This window comes from Lucilia cuprina, chromosome 5 (assembly GCF_022045245.1).
Source record: "Lucilia cuprina isolate Lc7/37 chromosome 5, ASM2204524v1, whole genome shotgun sequence".
Classification (NCBI taxonomy): Eukaryota; Metazoa; Arthropoda; class Insecta; order Diptera; family Calliphoridae; genus Lucilia; species Lucilia cuprina.
In genome coordinates, this window is record NC_060953.1 from 53,650,784 (window position 1) to 53,656,549 (window position 5,766).

Here is a 5,766-nt window from a genome sequence, read left to right on the forward strand (position 1 = left end):
CTAGACTATAGACTAGACTATAGACTAGACTATAGACTAGACTATAGACTAGACTATAGACTAGACTATAGACTAGACTATAGACTAGACTATAGACTAGGCTATGGAAATATGCACGGGTGTCTATTTAATGATATGACTACACTGTACTGTGGTGGTTATGTGTGCTTTTTGCATATGATATTCTTTTAAATTTCCACCTTTGTTCCACTGTGCCTGCGCAGGAAATAGCTAAAACAGTGTTGCCTACACATTATCGTTGTGTTGATCAAAATGAATGAATGCACGTTTACATTAAAATTTGTTTTTGCTATTTAGTAATGTTATATTTATTTACATGAACATATTTATTTAACATCAAAAAAAAGTACAAAAACAAACATTATATGTTTTCATAGTTATTTGTTGTTGTTGTTACTCATACATGAGTGAAAATAACTTTAAAAATTAATGGGATTAAGAAAATTTCTCATACGTATGCGTTTAAAATGACATTTTCAAAAAAACATAAAAACAAACTATTTTTTCTCTTTGTCTTACACGTACATTTAAATGTGTTCAGAACACTTGTAATATACAAATGTTTAAACATATTTACATACTTACAAATATATGTATTAAGTTTTTAATTCAAAAAAACCAAAATGGAATTTTAACGTTTATTATAGTTTTTATTATTGTATTGCCTTGTTTTATTCCTGTCGTGTTATTATTCATATTATTATTAAAAATAATAATAGTTGTAGTAGTGTTAATAAACATTGAATTTTATTGCAATTTAATAATTGAAAACATTTAATTTATTTTTAATATTTTTTTTACCATATTGCTAAAGTTTGTGGTATTGTTTAATTTTTAAGATTTAAAACAAAATAATTGAATTATTTTCGGTTATTAATAAGAAAAAAGGTTTTTTTCTTGGAAAATTATAGATAATTTAGTGTAACTGTGAACAATTTTTTATTTAAATTTAAATCATTTGTCTTTTCATGAAGAAGATTTTTCGGAAAAATGTGTTGTTAAACTATAAAAGAAAAATCTTTCTGAAATGATATGAGAAGAGAAAAACCTCATGAGAAATAGAAAAATATTGATCTATTTCTATTTAAAATTATGGTTTTGAAAGAATTTATTCTAGAAAAACCACATTATCAAATTCTAGCAGTATTCACCCATCTAAACGATGCAATTCTATTGAATTAAATTAAGTTTTACAAAAATTCTATTAGAATTTCACTCTGCATATAACATGTCATTTAAATGTGTTCTTATCTATTAACACTCATTTGATTCTATTTAGTTAATACCTTTATAAACTATTAAATAACATTAGTTAATAGCAAATTTAACAAATGCGCCTATTATATATTTTAACTAGAAACGACAAGCCACTGATTGATAATTGTATCCATTCATAAATTAACATAAAATGATAATGATAAATAAATAACATTAAATAGATACGTAATAGAATTGGGGCACCTCCCTAAATAGGAAATACAAACTTAGAGTCATCTAAGTTAAAAGATATTTGAAGTGTAGAATTTTGGCACAAATCCAAATTGTTTGTGATTTTAAAACAAATTCAATCGGACTGTGGAATTGCTGTACGAAACTAATATAAAATATGGCCCTACCACAAGTAGGACATTCGTTGGAAACGGTAAGGTCAGTTCGCATTAAGCCTCTTGCTCCATCGCAATCTTAGTTGTGCCAGAACTACTTTCATAAATTCATTGGACAAAGTGGAGAAGGGTTGGCTGAGCAGTTAAATCTGTAGTGGGTGTCATAAGGACCTTGACCATATTCAGGATATTCGTTAAAAACAACACGTTCAGTTGACATTAAACTTTTTGCTCCATAGCAATCTTAGTTGTGCCAGAACTACTCTTGTTTTTCGCGGCAGGTTTTATTCTGTATCTGTTATTAGCGGTGGACGACCTCAAAGTTTGACATTCATGCGGTATTCTTTCTAACATTCCTCGGTAGAGTATCCAACTGTGTGATGACTCTTCCAAAGATATCCCAGAAGGAACTATTTAGTCGGCATGACATGAAGGTTCTCCCCTGACTGTGGGAAACTTCGTTTCCTTATGCAGGTGATGTCCCAAGATAGTTTGTTAGTAAGTTAACAAGTTAGTAAGTTAGTTAGTAAGTTAGTAAGTCAGTAAGTTAGTAAGTTAGTAAGTTAGTAAGTTAGTAAGTTAGTAAGTTAGTAAGTTAGTAAGTTAGTAAGTTAGTAAGTTAGTAAGTTAGTAAGTTAGTAAGTTAGTAAGTTAGTAAGTTAGTAAGTTAGTAAGTTAGTAAGTTAGTAAGTTAGTAAGTTAGTAAGTTAGTAAGTTAGTAAGTTAGTAAGTTAGTAAGTTAGTAAGTTAGTAAGTTAGTAAGTTAGTAAGTTAGTAAGTTAGTAAGTTAGTAAGTTAGTAAGTTAGTAAGTTAGTAAGTTAGTAAGTTAGTAAGTAGTAAGTTAGTAAGTTAGTAAGTTAGTAAGTTAGTAAGTTAGTAAGTTAGTAAGTTAGTAAGTTAGTAAGTTAGTAAGTTAGTAAGTTAGTAAGTTAGTTAGTAAGTCAGTAAGTTAGTAAGTTAGTAAGTTAGTTAGTAAGTTAGTAAGTTAGTAAGTTAGTTAGTTAGTTAGTTAGTTAGTTAGTTAGTTAGTTAGATAGTTAGATAGTTAGATAGTTAGTTAGATAGTTAGTTGGTTAGTTAGTAAGTTAGTAAGTTAATAAGTTAGTAAGTTAGTAAGTTAGTAAGTTAGTAAGTTAGTAAGTTAGTAAGTTAGTAAGTTAGTAAGTTAGTAAGTTAGTAAGTTAGTAAGTTAGTAAGTTAGTAAGTTAGTAAGTTAGTAAGTTAGTAAGTTAGTAAGTTAGTAAGTTAGTAAGTTAGTAAGTTAGTAAGTTAGTAAGTTAGTAAGTTAGTAAGTTAGTAAGTTAGTAAGTAAGTATGTTAGTAAGTTAGTAAGTTAGTAAGTTAGTTAGTTAGTAAGTTAGTGAGTTAGTTAGTTAGTAAGTTAGTAAGTTAGTAAGTTAGTAAGTTAGTAAGTTAGTAAGTTAGTAAGTTAGTAAGTTAGTAAGTTAGTGAGTTAGTTAGTTAGTAAGTTAGTAAGGTAGTAAGTTAGTAAGTTAGTAAGTTAGTAAGTTAGTAAGTTAGTAAGTTAGTAAGTTAGTAAGTTAGTAAGTTAGTAAGTTAGTAAGTTAGTAAGTTAGTAAGTTAGTTAGTTAGTTAGTTAGTTAGTTAGTTAGTTAGTTAGTTAGTTAGTTAGTTAGTTAGTTAGTTAGTTAGTTAGTTAGTTAGTTAGCTAGTTATTTAGTTAGTTAGTTAGTTAGTTAGTTAGTTAGTTAGTTATTTAGTTAGTTACACGCTGACAAAATAAACACCACCCTACTCACATTACTATGGAAAATATTTAACGACTTGCCGCCCTTTTAATGTACAAACGCCACAATAAAACGGAAAATGATCGATAAGATTATTTCTTTTGTTAACAGATTATTAAGTAAATACTGACACCAAAACATTAAGTAGTTTTAGTACTTTGATATTTGTGTAAATAAATATATATTTTGTAAAAACAACTTGTTAATTTCAACTATGAAAACATGAAACTTTGTACATATAGAAAAAGGTATAAATTAGACCAACTTTAACTAAATTACACATAAACAAATAACAAAAGTAACTAATATGTTTTAATGTTAGTTAAACAGACAATTGTGTTATATTAATATTGTTGTATGTACAATATCATTTTAACCATGTAAAGGTTTTATTTTAATTACGAATAAATAATTAAATGGCTAATAGTAGCTAAAAACACCATTTTTATTTATTTATCATAATTTTAAACTTTAAATCTAACTGATTTTTATTGATTGTTCAAAATGAAAAATTTTATTAAACACATCACGTCTGACGTATGTAAATATTTTCCTTCATTTTAATAAACTTATAAAGGTACAAAAATACATTTATATACATACATATATCAACTGATATATTATGTAAAAAAAACATTTTTTCTAAGAAAACTGGTAAAATTGTTTGAACCATTGAGAAATATAAGAAACATGTACACTATGAGAAGTTAATAAATATCCTGTTTTTTAAAGAACATTTTGGATATTTGCTATAGTTTTGTATATAAGTTAAAAATAAAGAAACCTTAATACTCCTTAAAAAAAATAACGCCTCCAAAAAACATTACTTTGTTTTTAACAATTTTTATTGTATTGCTATTGCCAATAATAAAACTGCATGAAAACTAATATTTTTGCATAGAACAATAAAAAAAGAGAAATATTGGAAAAATACAAACAAACAAACATGAAGCAGTAAAAATGAGATGAATAATGAAATTGCGACCATTGTTGATTGTGTGTTGCTGATGTGCATTTTATATCTTTCATCATTTCATTTAAACGGCATCAGTCCATATTGTTTGCATATTGTGGCTTGCAACAGTTGTTGTTGTTATTTTTGCAACAGTTTCCTTGTCAAAAAAAAAAACTCTTTTATTTTTTTGAGAGTGTGTTTTCTTACTTTTTCTGGTGGAAATGAAGCCGCAATAGATTTGTTGCAACTTGCATGTTTGTGGACTTTCTGTGTAAAGTGAAGAAGTTAAAAAAGTTAAAGTGAAAATTTGTTTGGCTTTCTACCTTTAGCATATGACACTTTTTATTGTTCTATTAAAATTATTAACATTTTTAAACTGCAATAATAGAGACATAAATATCAATTCGAATAAAAATATAAAAAAACAATAAATTTTTATTAGATTTTCTTAAGTTGTTTACAAAACAATTGACGAGCACTTTGGGCCGAGTTTTTTTAATTCAAGGACATTTTTCTTAATATATTCTCTCTAAATTTTCTATAAAAAAAAGAAAATTTCTTGAAAATTTTCTATAAAAAAAAGAAAAAAGAAAATTTCTTGAAAATTTTCTATAAAAAAAAAAATTCTTGAAAATATTCTATAAAAAGAAAATTGATTTCCTATAAAAAGAAAATTGATTGAAAATTTTCTATAAAAAAGAAAATTTATTGAAAATTTCCTATAAAAAGAAAATTTATTGAAAATTTTCTATAAAAAAAAAATTTCTTGAAAATTTTCTATAAAAAGAAAATTTATTTTCTATAAAAAAGAAAATTTCTTGAAATTTTCCTATAAAAAAAAATTGATTAAAAATTTCTTATAAAAAGAAATTTGATTGAAAATTTCCTATAAAATAGAAAATTTATTGTAAATTTTCTATAAAAAAGAAAATTTCTTGAAAATTTCCAATAAAAAGAAAATTTATAGAAAATTTTCTATAAAAAGAAAATTTATTGAAAATTTCCTACAAAAAAGAAATTTATTGAAAATTTTTTATAAAAAGAAAATTTATTGAAAATTTCCTACAAAAAAGAAAATTTATTGAAAATTTTCTATCAAAAAGAAAATTTATTGAAAATTTTCTATCAAAAAGAAAATTTATTGAAAATTTTCTATAAAAAAGAAAATTTATTGAAAATTTTCTGTAAAAAAGAAAATTTATTGAAAATTTTCTATAAAAAAGAAAATTTATTGAAAATTTTCTATAAAAAAGAAAATTTATTGAAAATTTTCTATAAAAAAGAAAAATTATTGAAAATTTTCTATAAAAAAGAAAATTTATTGAAAATTTTCTATAAAAAGAAAATTTATTGAAAATTTCCTATAAAAAAGAAAATTTATTGAAAATTTCCTGTAAAAAAGAAAATTTATTGAAAATTTTCTATAAAAAAGAAAAT